The sequence below is a fragment of the Myotis myotis genome, unplaced genomic scaffold, assembly GCF_014108235.1.
Source record: "Myotis myotis isolate mMyoMyo1 unplaced genomic scaffold, mMyoMyo1.p scaffold_m19_p_13, whole genome shotgun sequence".
NCBI lineage: Eukaryota > Metazoa > Chordata > Mammalia > Chiroptera > Vespertilionidae > Myotis > Myotis myotis.
In genome coordinates, this window is record NW_023416317.1 from 54,135,762 (window position 1) to 54,147,877 (window position 12,116).

General features: G+C 51.6%; 1 protein-coding gene across 1 annotated transcript in view; it reads left to right on the plus strand.

Annotated features, from left to right (window-relative positions):
- Positions 1-12,116, plus strand: part of CNTN6 (contactin 6) — a 165,699-nt gene that overhangs the window by 36,297 nt on the left and 117,286 nt on the right.

Here is a 12,116-nt window from a genome sequence, read left to right on the forward strand (position 1 = left end):
TGACAGTGTCGGCCTTGGTCAATAGCCAGCCCCAGTCTGTGCCGATCATAGCCTTCTCTTTTCAGTTGTCTTACCTGTGTGAGTTGTCACGGAGCGTGGACATGGACTGGGTCCTCTGAATGTCAGAACAGCCCTCCTCCTATCAGACCGGCTGGGCCCTGGGCCCTGTTGATTACCATGTATGTATTCATAACAGGACAGTAATATTTGGGGAGAAACCCAGCAGCAAACAATCACCCACAGGCCAGGAACACAGTAATTGTAAGAGCCATCTATTTAACAGCATTTCCAAGAAATGGAAAGATATACTGATCTTACAAGCTATGAAAATGCTAAAATATGCAGAAGTTAATCATTGGAATCAGAAAACCTTATAAATAAAGGTATTTTCTACCACTGAGAACCCAGTGGCCAGAAGGGCTACAGTCATATTTATCCAAAGTTATTATGTCACTTCCAATGCTGCAACCAAGAATCGAAGTCAAAGAATAATGGCCCTTTTTTTGTTAATAGATTTAAAAGGAGAGAGTCACCAATTGTCCACGTGTGAATAAGAATTCTATTCCTACACTCCAGCTTCAGCGTCTGTAAAAATTTAGCATGGTGCCCTTTAACTATGTATATTGAATCAGCGTAGTATCTCTAAAAGACCTTTTGTGTTTAATTAAAATATACTACTCTTCTCAGAACACATATCAGATCTGAGACATTCTCCAGTTCTTTTGTTAATTTTTATTTATTCAAACCGAATGTGATTCAACACACATTCTAAAGGGAAAAAATAATCGTCTATCCTTGGTGTATAATTTCCCGGTGAGCGTACAGGTCGGGCCCTTTTTTAAAGCCACAGCTGTTTGAATAAGATCTTCCTAGCTGCATGCTGCCCAGAGGTGAGGACACCGGCGACTTATGCAAAGCAAATCCCTTTACATCTGTTGTTGATTTAGAGATTTCCAGGCTGGCTCCCTACTTGCAGTCACTATGTTAGTTTATAAAATTACATTAATTATATTGTCCAATGACAAAGTGCTATTTCTATGCGAATGTATATCTTTGATGTCCCCAAACGTGCTTTTTATTCATTCTGAAAAGCCAAGTCTTTCACTATTGTGCTTTTCCCTTCCTATTTTCCTGACTCTAATCTTCAAAATGTTGACATTTTCAATCTGCCCACACTCTAATTTACCACTTAAAATTTCACCCCCGACCGCGTCTCCTGTTTTATTTTTTAAAATGAATGTACAACTTCTCTAGCACTTTTACTATAGACACTGGCCTTTGAGCCTTTCCTCAGAATCCTAATCATCCAGGCATATGATTCTGGGGCATTTTTTCAAATGATCAGTCTTTAAAAATCTTATTATTTTATTTTGGTATTTTTAGAATATTAGAAGAAAACCAAGGCCCATTTCATTAAGAAGCATTATTGTTAATAACAGACTTTTTAATTAGTTCATGAGTGTGTGTGATAGGCTGTCATTGCCCCCCAAAATAGCCAGCTGCGAAACTCTGGGACCTGTGGATTTTACCTTAAACGGCCACATGGAGTAGACGGAGGGGATGAAGCTAGAGACCATGGGCTGGGTAGGTTGCCCGGGATTTCTGGCTGGGAACTCCACAGAGGGAGGCGGATAGAGGCCGGCAGAGGCCGTGTGAATCCAGGGCAGAGAGGGGCATGGAAAGGTCGGGCTGCTGACCCTCATGTGAGGAAGGGACCCTGAGCTGGGAGTAGGGGGGCAGAAGCTAGACGGTGGACCAGGCAGGGGAGCAGGTGCACCCGCCCTGCACCTGGTGGTGGTTTCCACCTGGGAAACCCCTTTTGGATTCAGACCAATTAAACTGTGAGAAAACACACGTGTGTTGTTTTAAGCCACCGCGTTGTGGTCATTTTTACAGAAGCCACAGGAATGAACACACTATGTTTCTTCCTCGCTGGACTATACGTCCAGGACGGGCATGCTTCCCGGCACAGGGCCGGAATTCGGTGGACACTTGTTGAATGAATGAGTGAATGAATGAATGAGTCTCAGTGTTGTTGGTCTCAGCTGGATTCTCATCAACGAGAACAAAATCAGTCATACCATTTCTTCTGAGGAAGAACGGGTCCCGTTTGTCCTACGCCACTGCCCTGGGTTATGAGGCGATGGTTTTAGAGATGGGACTGTGGTGATATTGAAAAGTTTTGAACGAGGCCCATTTGAATGTAAACTCCATGAGGACAGGAATTTCCTCCTGTGGGATTCTGCCGTGTCTCCATCACCTAGCAGAGGGGCTGTACACGTTTGTTAAATAAATTAGAGAGAGCAGTCTCCTCTGTTCAGCAGGTGAGTGTCAGTACCTCGGACGTGCCGGGTACAGAGCTAGATGTTCACCTGCAACACGCGGGGCCTTGGTCCCTTCCCTCTTCATCTTGCAGCCTCAACACAGAAGCCAGGAGGAAACGGAGAGCCCTGGCCATGTGCGTCGGTTCCTTGGGTGTCGTCCCATGTGCATGGAGGTCGCAGGTTCGATTCCCAGTCGGGGCACGTGCCCGGACTGCAGGCTCAGTCTCCAGTATGTGTGTGTGTGGGGGGGGAGGGGAGGTGTGCAGGAGGCAGCTGATCCATACTTCTCTCTCACATTGATGTTTCTCTCTCTCTCCCTCACCCTTCCTCTCTCACTAAGAAAAATCAATATAAACATACTTAAAAGAATAATTGCAACAGAGAAATCCAAGGTGCTGCTTGAGTAGCCGAGTAGGGAGCAGGTGACATCACCTGTGTTGTCGGCAACCCTCTGTCCCTTATTCCTCTGGGAAGAATCTTCGATGTGATTGGGGAGCCGCTGTTTCCTGTCAGGCTTTGTGGCTCCCGTGGGTGGGCCGACCTCATGGGTCAGCCAGCTGACATGTGACGCCCCCGCACCACCCTGATGGATTCCAGATGTGTTCTATCTGGGCAAACACCTGGGGACTTGGCTAAAACAAGATGACAAAGAGGCACCCCCATGTGCTGTCCCAGGGAGCAGGAGGCGGTACCCAGGGCCAGCGCGGGGAGGTAGCCTGAAGGGGGAATTCACGCGGGAGCGAGGGGAGGCACCATTTCGGACTCGACCTTGGGGACTGTAAGTGACCCAAGCCCACCGGCGGCCTGGTCCCCTGGGGGCTACTGTCAGCTGAGACCTGTCCCTCCTGGTGGAAGAATCTGGTCTTCTATAGATCAGAACGTTCGTTGATGTAAATTTTGGAAGATGCTGAGGTTGAGTTAAAATAGAAACTGGGATCAGCATCTACTCCCTGCTGGGAATGCGAAACAGAGCAAAAAGGAATGAAAAAAGGCACAGTTTCCCCCTGGGGGGAAGAACAAGCATCAGGGGTTTAATGAGGCTCCGATGGCTGATTTTAGCCCGGAGGTTCTGAGCCACCGACAGGCCTTCAGTAGAAGCACACAGTGTTAGCAGAACCATGCAGAGACCACAGCGACCAGGGAAGGGAAACTTACAACGCTAAGTCCATTGTTTATTTCTTTTAGGCAATGCATTCATGGGGAGAGTTCATGGAGAGAGACTTTACTCATAAATAAACATGAGCCAGAGTGGTAGTTTTTAAAAATATGGGGTTTTTTTTAGTGATTTTTTTTTTAGAGAGAGGACAGTTGAGAGGAAAGGGAGAGAGAAACAGAAACCTGGATGAAAGCGGAACACCCATCGACTGCCTCCTGCACGCCCCCTACTGGGGATCGAGCCTGAAACTGGGCCATGTGTCCTGACCAGGAATGGAATGGGTGACCTCTTGGTGCCTGAGTTGATGCTCAATCCCTGAGCCACACTGGGTTGGCTAAATGGCAGTGTTTTAAACAGCCCTCTTGGTCCATGCATTTTTAAGTGGATGATCAGCGTGTGTGTTCTGGCGTGGGCTGAGCACTTCCCTACGAATCCTGTAAAACTATGGACTGACCGCCCCCCACCCCACCCCCCGCCCCAGTCAGTCCTGAGGTCCTGGAGATTCAGGATGCGACTCGGCTTTTTCCCAGGGCCTCCGTGGGCGTTCTGACCGGGCGGGACCTCGTCAGGGCTTCCCGAGATGGCTCCCCCCCCCCCCCCCCCCCCCCCGCCAACCCCACACACACCCCCGTGTTGCTTACTCTCCGGACTACACTGAGACTGGAAATCGGAAGACGTCTTTCCTGAACCATTTGCATGTCACGTCTATTGACAGAAGCACTTTTATTCCTTTCAGAACGTCTCCCAAAGTCATTGATTCTTAAGATGCGAATGAAGTCACTTTGGGGGTGTACACCAATCAAGGAAAAATAAATAAATAAATAAATAAATAAATAAAAATGCTTGTCCTCACGGTGACACAGCTTCGGTTTCACAAATGGCCCCGCCGGAAAGGGAGCCTGGCACCACTCTGCCCCCTCCACCCTCACGGACCGCGGACGGGGAAGCGGGCGTGGACGGCAGGGCCGCTGGAATGTCCTTCTCGCAAACACAGCCTTGCACCGGGCTGAGCCCACAGTAGGTGAACTCCCTAGCGGGAAAGCCGCGAGAAGGTGATGGATCACGCGGCCGGCCTTGCAGATCGGCGCCCTCATCAAGCCGCTCTGCTGAGGATCCCAGGGGTACGTCACGGATGGCCCCCGGGACGCGCGGGATGAGAATCGAACACTCGCCAGGCAGCCACACGCGGCCGCCGGCCTCCTTCAGACGGACTGTCAGCATAACCGCGCCTGCGGGCACGCGATGCGGGCGGTGCGTTCAAGTCAAGTGACACCCAGGCCGTGTCTAATGGCGAGGGCCCGGCTCAGAAATGCTGAGACGCCCCTTTCGTGCGCTGCCTCCCCAGGAGGGGGTTCCCGGATGACCAGCGCTTCCTCCAGTCGTTCATCCTGAAACCCTAAGTGACATTGTGTTCCAGGGCGGGTAGCAGCGTGGGAACCGCGCTCTGCTGTGTCAGCATCCGGAGGGGATGCAGACGACGTGTCCGTGAGGACGTGGGCTCTTGGGAGCTCACGTTGTGGTTTAGGTTGTATTTTATCTCAAGTTGTATCTGTCCGTTCCTTTCCAGCCTCAGGGTTATCCGTCAACCCAACCCCCATTCCCTGCCCCCAAGACTCTTCTGGAAGCTTCCCAGGCGTCCCCTGTTCCGAGACATCCTCTGTGTCCTTCCCAGGATGTCGCCTATGGACACAGACTCCCACGCAGACAAACCTACCTGAAGACACCGATGTTGTCACTACCCTGTGACAGATCCCGTCTCCTGGGACATTGTTCAAACCATCTAATCAAGCATCCAAATTCAATTTCCTTCCACAAATATTGAAAGTTCGCCAGTTAATTCAATCCAACCTGGTCCTGAGCCACGTCTTCCCTCCTCCTTCCCTCCTGGGTCCCTCATCACGGGCTGTCCTCCTAGCGAGACCCCCACACGGCCTGTCTCGGTCCCACGTCTCTGTTCGTACGAATGTCTGCACCTGCAATGACCTGCTCCAGGTCTGGGTTCTCCTCCTGAACCCAAACCCAACCTTTCTCAGCCACGTTCACATGGGATCTCCACTCGCAACAATCCTCCAAGCTTCAAATAAGTCCGCTTTCTCCTTGCCTCTCATCCATGAAGAGGAATTTTATCACTCCCACACCTGTGCTTAAGAAGACGTCCCTTATCTCAGACATATTCTCATTCTGAGGACTATAGATGATTTATTTATTGAAAATAAGTTAGCCCTGGCCAGTGTCGCTCGATGGTTAGAGCCACACTGTGTCTCGGGGTACATTCCTGGTCAAGGGCACGTGCCTGGGCTGTAGGCTGGATCCCTGGCCCTGGTCAGGGCAAGCGCAGGAGGCCACTGATTGGTGTGTTCCTCTCACATTGATGTGTGTGTCTCTCTCTGTCTCCCTCCTCCCTTCTTCTCTCTCTAAAATTCAATGGAAAAAGTATCCTCGGTTGGGCATTAACAGATAAATAAATACGCTTACAATCACAGCACTCAATTCTAAAGGGAAAAGGAAAGCTGACCTTTCATGTTGGATGGGCCACACCCCGTGCCCTGTGCCTTCTGCTTTACAAGGTGTCTGACCTGCTCCGTGTCCTCGGAACGGGAGAGGGGCCGGGGAGGGCCGATCGCCTCCCTGTGCAGCTGGAGACATCGAAGGGCAGCGGCAAGGACCCTCGAGTCCCCAGCACTAGGAAGCGGCCGAGGTTGTGGTGAGAGGCCGAAGCTCGGATGGAAGCCTTCCTCAGTGTTGATGCAGGACAGCGCCGCTGGCCCGGATCAGACGTGTGAGCGGGTGGCTTTTTAAAGTCGGCGTGGCCGGGGCCTCGAGACTAGCTTCTGCCCAGAGTGTGGTGCGACTTAAAGAGCTAGTCTCCAAAATTCCGTAACCAGCAGCGAGGAGCAATAGCTATGAGCCTGTACACCCATCATGTTGACATGTGTGTTACATGCAGAGCATTTGCATCACCGAACATATTAGGCAAAATAGACAGGAATGGGATCCCGAGCATTGTCTTCCCTCCCGTGAATAGCTCAGCTTGCCTGGCCTCCCGCTGGCGACGAGCTGTGTGCGAGACGAGGACAAGGAGGCACGCGGATGCTCTTCCATGCCTGACCCCACCGCTCGCTGCGGGGCTGGGGCCGGGGCTGGCCCGTGTCCCCGCCTTCAAGCTCAGGGCTTAGCCTGCCTGTCCTCAAAATGGTCAGTCCGTTAATTCAGCGAGTCGCTCAGACCCTCCAAACAGCAGCTAGTGTGGGGAGACGGCCTGAAGCTAGTCCCTAGCAGCCCACGCGCGAGAAGGTGAGCGGCCGCCTGTCATCGTCCGCTCCTCCCGATCCACACCGTGATGCGGCAGGAGGCTGCGTGACGGTGAGCGGACACGGAACCAGGAAGCAAGAGGACCCGGGAACGTGGCTCAGCGAGAGCTGCTGCCCCACATGTCCCTCCTCCGTGCGGTTCTGGGTTCAATTTCACCTAAAAGGGGGAAAGAGACCCGACCTCTCGAAGCCCCACGCAAACGGCTGTGGAGAGAGGAGCTGAGAGCCCGTCCGGGCTTCTCCTCCGTGTCCAGCTCTCGCGCCGTCCACTGGCACTGATGGCCGATGGCACCCCCATGCCTCTCAGGTCTCAGAGGCCACAGTCCCCACGGCTCCCTTCCCACGCCCCCTCCCCGCCTGCCGCTGGGCTTCTGGCTCTTCAGACCCCCTTGCTAGACTGGCCGTGCCCACCTGCTCTGGTGCCCAGGAGGGCCGGTGGGTGACATCGCCGTGACCTTACGCTCCCCTGTTAGGACCTCGGTTCCCCAGCCCCTCGGACACCTGCCCCTGGCTTTCCTCCTAAAGAAAACCTCCCGCGTTGGCCACGGTGGGTTTGCTTTCCTGACTGAGACAAGCGCAGTTGGGGTTTGTCACAGGCGGGGACAATGTCGAAAGCCCCGCACGCCGGCTTCCCCAGCGGTGCCTGGAGAATGTGGGAGTTCCTGTGGACCTGAGTCCCCATGTTCCGTGTGACCTGTAACAGGTGTGGTGAATGAATCCTTTGCAAACATCAGGGGCGCAGAATGCTGAGTGTTTTGTATTTGTCTGTCTCCGCTTCTGTCTATAGAAACCTACAGTCTCCCTGGGCCCTCTTGTTCTCCAGCAGCAGTTCCTACTCACTATCCTAGCCTCTTTTTTTAAAATATATTTTTATTGATTTTAGAGAGAAGGGGAGAGGAAGAGATAGAAACATCAATGATGAGAGAGAATCATTGATCAGCTGCCTTCTGCACGCCCCTACTGGGAATCAAAGCCTGCAACTGAGGCATGTGCCCTTGACCGGAATCGAACCTGGGACCCTTCAGTCCACAGGCTGCTCTATCCACTGAACCAAACCAGATAGGGCCCATCTCTGTCCTCTAGGTTGGTAAGGTCACCCCTGGTGAGTTGCCTGCATTTCTCAGCATCAATCTCGTCACTTTGCAGCAGGGTTGACACCTGTGTCACAGGTGGGTTTCACATCTGACTTCACTGGTCTAGACACGCAGGAATGCAAAGTGCTGAGCGCGGAGCTCGGGGTGGCTGCCGGCGTCCTGCAAGGGCAGAGCTGAGAGCCGTGTAGATGCTAAAAGTTGGTGCGTCAGCCATGGCCAGTGCCCAGCACAGCTGGAAGGTACTCAGAGCTGGCAGGGCCTGGCCGTCATCTTGGTCCGCTGGGAGATGTACTATCTTTCTTTGATCCCAGGGCTCTGGGTGACCACTTCTTCCTGCTCTAAGTCAAATTCCCAGTGTCAGAAAGGGCAGGTTCCTTCCCAGTGATCGTAAGTGAATAACTGGCCTGTGATGACCACAGAGCGAACCCCAAATTTAAAGGAAGGAGTAATTACAGATGCCAGGAAGAAAGGAGAGGAGTGTGAAAATGCAGATGAAGTCACCCAGAATTTTGTTTCAGAACTTTGGCTACAGAAGCAATCGATCTCCTACCCATAAACCAGTTTCTCAACCTCCTAGTTCTCACCTGACACTCCATCAGCTTTGGGACCAGATCTTGCCGGCGCATTGTGGAATGTCTAGTAGTATACCTGGCCTCCGCCCACTTGATGCCAGAGACACCCACCCCACGCACAAGGCCTGAGGATCAAAAATGTTTCCAGACTCATGAAGTCCATGGGGAGCAGGAGCGCCCCCCCGTGGAGAACCCCTCTGCATGCTCTTGATTTAAGATCTCTCCCTGGTCCTACGCAACCTTAAGTGATGCTCTGCCTTCCAGTAAGACCCAGCCTCCAATGTTACATCATCCAAACCTCCTACAGCTGTGCGTCTTCTGACCCTGGGACCCTGCCCTGTGGGCCTCTTCTCCATGGAGATTGCCGGCGGCTTCAGGAGCATCTCCCCTCAGACTCTCTCCCCTTCTGAACTCCGGGAGCATGAGCTGCATGAGCTTTCTGCTTCTCTCCTTCCTGACTTTGCACCTACTTCCTCAGAGGTGCTTAAAAAGAGTACTTTTCACTTCTCTGAACCCTAATTCACTCTTTCAGCCGTTTCTGAGGGTCTCCCAAACGGCAGGATGATTGCTGTTGGCTCCTGCAAGTACTGCTGGTTATAAAAACCTAAAAACCAAGACAGGCTTTAACCATAAAAACCGTGTATTAGGAAGGAGGAGGCTAAGACAAAAGGGAAGTAACAATGACGAAGCATCTACCATGCATGAGCCTCTAAGAAGCCCATACACATTATCTCATTTCATCCTTACAGCAAAACTTTTCCACGAAGAAACTGAGATGAGCCTGGCTGGTGTCACTCAGTGGTTGAGCATCCAAGTATGAACCAGGAGGTCGAGGCTCAATTTCCCTGTCAGGATTGTGGGCTCTATCCCCACTGTGGGGCATACAGGAGGCAGCCGATCGATCCATGATTCTCTCACATCATTGATGTTTCTCTCTCTCTCTCCCTCTACCTTCCCCTCTGAAATCAATAAAAATATATTTTTTCATAAAAGAAACTGAGATGAGGTGGATGAAGTTGCAGCATGTGCTGTAGGTACACAGATCTCCCAGATTGTCCCACCTGAGCCAACACTCTGTGCCCACCTACGTGGACCCTTCCCACTGGCATTCAGGAATTCCCGTGGAAGGTGGGGACAGCCCGCGGGGACCTAGTGTGTGTGTGTGTGTGTCTCACCATGGAACCCATGCTTTTGAAATGTGAATCATCCCCCTATACACCTGCACCAACTGTGTCCCAGAGGGTCCCAGACCACAGTCAGGCTTTCCCGTAAGCATCTCGCCTGCCTGCGCTCGGAGCGAGGCAGGTTTCTCTCTGCAGAAATGCCAGCAGCCGGCCGTCTCTTTGTAGATGATTTAGAGGCAGCCGGCCTCCAGGCTGCGAGCCTGCCAGCGCCTAGCCGGCCATCCATCACCAGAGGCAGCCGTCACTCGAGGCGCACATCTTCCAGGGGAAGAACTGCGGCCGGGGACAGGTTCAGGCCAAGGTCTCTGCCCGCGGGATAGAGAGAGGACGTGGGGCCAGGCCTATCGCCCTCGGACCAGCCCTGTGCTCTTGCTCATTTAACCTCTTGCTCTTCCACCTGGAGGTGCCTCCCGCCGGCCTCCCTGCCCTCCGGGCCGCCTCCCCCGGTGAACCTTCAGGGGAGGACACGCCGAAGAACTTCTCTCCGAGGGTTTGGCTCCTCACTGTCGTTGCGGGCAGTCATATGCTGTCTCCTCCCTTCTCTGCCGTGGGCACTCATCAGTCCAGATGTGCCCATCGCTGCTTCTGTTTTGTTTTCTTAATTTTTTTGTTGTTGTTGATTTCAGAGAGGAAGGGAGAGGGGGAGAGAGGTAGGAACATCAATAGAAGAATCATGGATTGGCTGCCTCCTGCACGCCCCACACTGGGGATTGAGCCTGAACCCCAGGCATGTACCCTGACCAAGAATCAAACTGTGACCTCCTGGTTCACAGGCCGATGCTCAACCATTGAGCCACGCCAACCAGGCTCCTAGTGATGGTTGTAGAGGCGTAGGAGACAGCAGTAGCCCTGCAGCCTCTCGTTCTGTGAACTTGCCCACATGTACACCGTTGTAACCTTGGTCTCCACCTCCGGGAGGTGCGGATGACAACACCTACCTCACTCGTGAGGGTTAAATTCCCCGCTATTTGCTGAATGTTTTGTGAATCAGACACAATTACCCTAGAGCCTGTTATTATAATCATGTCGGGTTGATGATTCTCGTCCACTTGCTGGAATTGTTCTATTGACTCCACATTTCCGCAACGCCCTCGCCTTTGTTTCCTACTTTGCTTTATTACAACTGCTCACCGGGTCATAGCCATTTGCAGCTCCGTGTGAATCAAAACGGGAGCTTCAGCACCCGCCACCGGCACGCCCGCTCTGACCTTTTCCCCTTGGATGCTGGCATCCCGGAGCCTTTCATCCTCTCTAATTCCCTTCCATTTTCACAGCTCTCGGGAGCAGTGCTGTTTTCTTTGATAAGATCGCTGAAGGTGACCCGATGTTCTCCAGAGAGGCACACTGAGTCCAACTCACCCCCCCCCCACACACACACACACACTCACCCACCCACACCCCGGAGGGCAGGGAGCTTGGAGTTGCTCTCTAGACGGAGGTCAGGTGAGGCGGAGCTGACCCCTCAAATACGCGGTTACTCCCGCAGCCAGCCTCAAGTCATGCAAGCTGCTTCAGTCATTCCAAATCGTTGCTCTTTTGAGATGTCTTCTTGTTTTACAAAGAAAATTGAAAAGAATGTTTTTATAACAAGAGATATAGAGTTGTGCATGGCCAGTGTTGCTCAGGAGGTCATGGTTCGATTCCCGGTCAGGGCACATGCCCAGGTTGTGGGTTCAGTCCCCAGTAGGGGGCGTGCAAGAGGCAGCTGATAGATGATTCTCTCTCATTATTGATGTTTCTATCTACCTCTACCTCTCTCTTCTTCTTTCTCTAAAATCAACAAAAACAAATTTTAAAAAAGAGAAATATATGGTTTAGTTTTGTTCACATATTTTTAAAGCATCTGATCATACAGACATCTACACTTCTGGGCTGCATCTTCTCGGGACACACGTTCTGTATACGCCCTAGCATTCGTGCCCTTCTGTGTCTCAGGTGTCATGTGTGTGCAGTATTGGTCTGCGAGGTGACGTCTTTCTAGGTAGGTGTGTCTACCAGGGGACTTGCCCTCTGTCCTTGTAATTTGTTTGTGTCTTGTTAAGTACTCACAGCATAAGCATACTGGCTATTCATGAGTGTGGAAAGTTGATATCTGAGAGCATGTTATTCTGCTAATTTGGAGTAACTCTTTACAAAGAATCCAAACAGTAATAACATTTATAAGATTATTCACTGGACTATTCAATGTCTATCAATTCCATACATCTCTGCTCTTTCCACACACTCCATAGCAAATACCCTCTCTGCCCACCATCAGCCATCACCCCAATCACCCCACCAGCATCACTCCTATCACCATAGAAACCACCCCAGAAGATCTTCTCCTTCCATTTCAAAGCATTATACTTTCAAGGCACTCATTATATATGGAACGATTTCAAGACGTGTTTATATTCACCTGTTATGTTAATGTCTCCTAACTATTTCCAGTTACTCTTCTAAGACTTTTGTTCTGAAATGGTAGAAGAATCTACT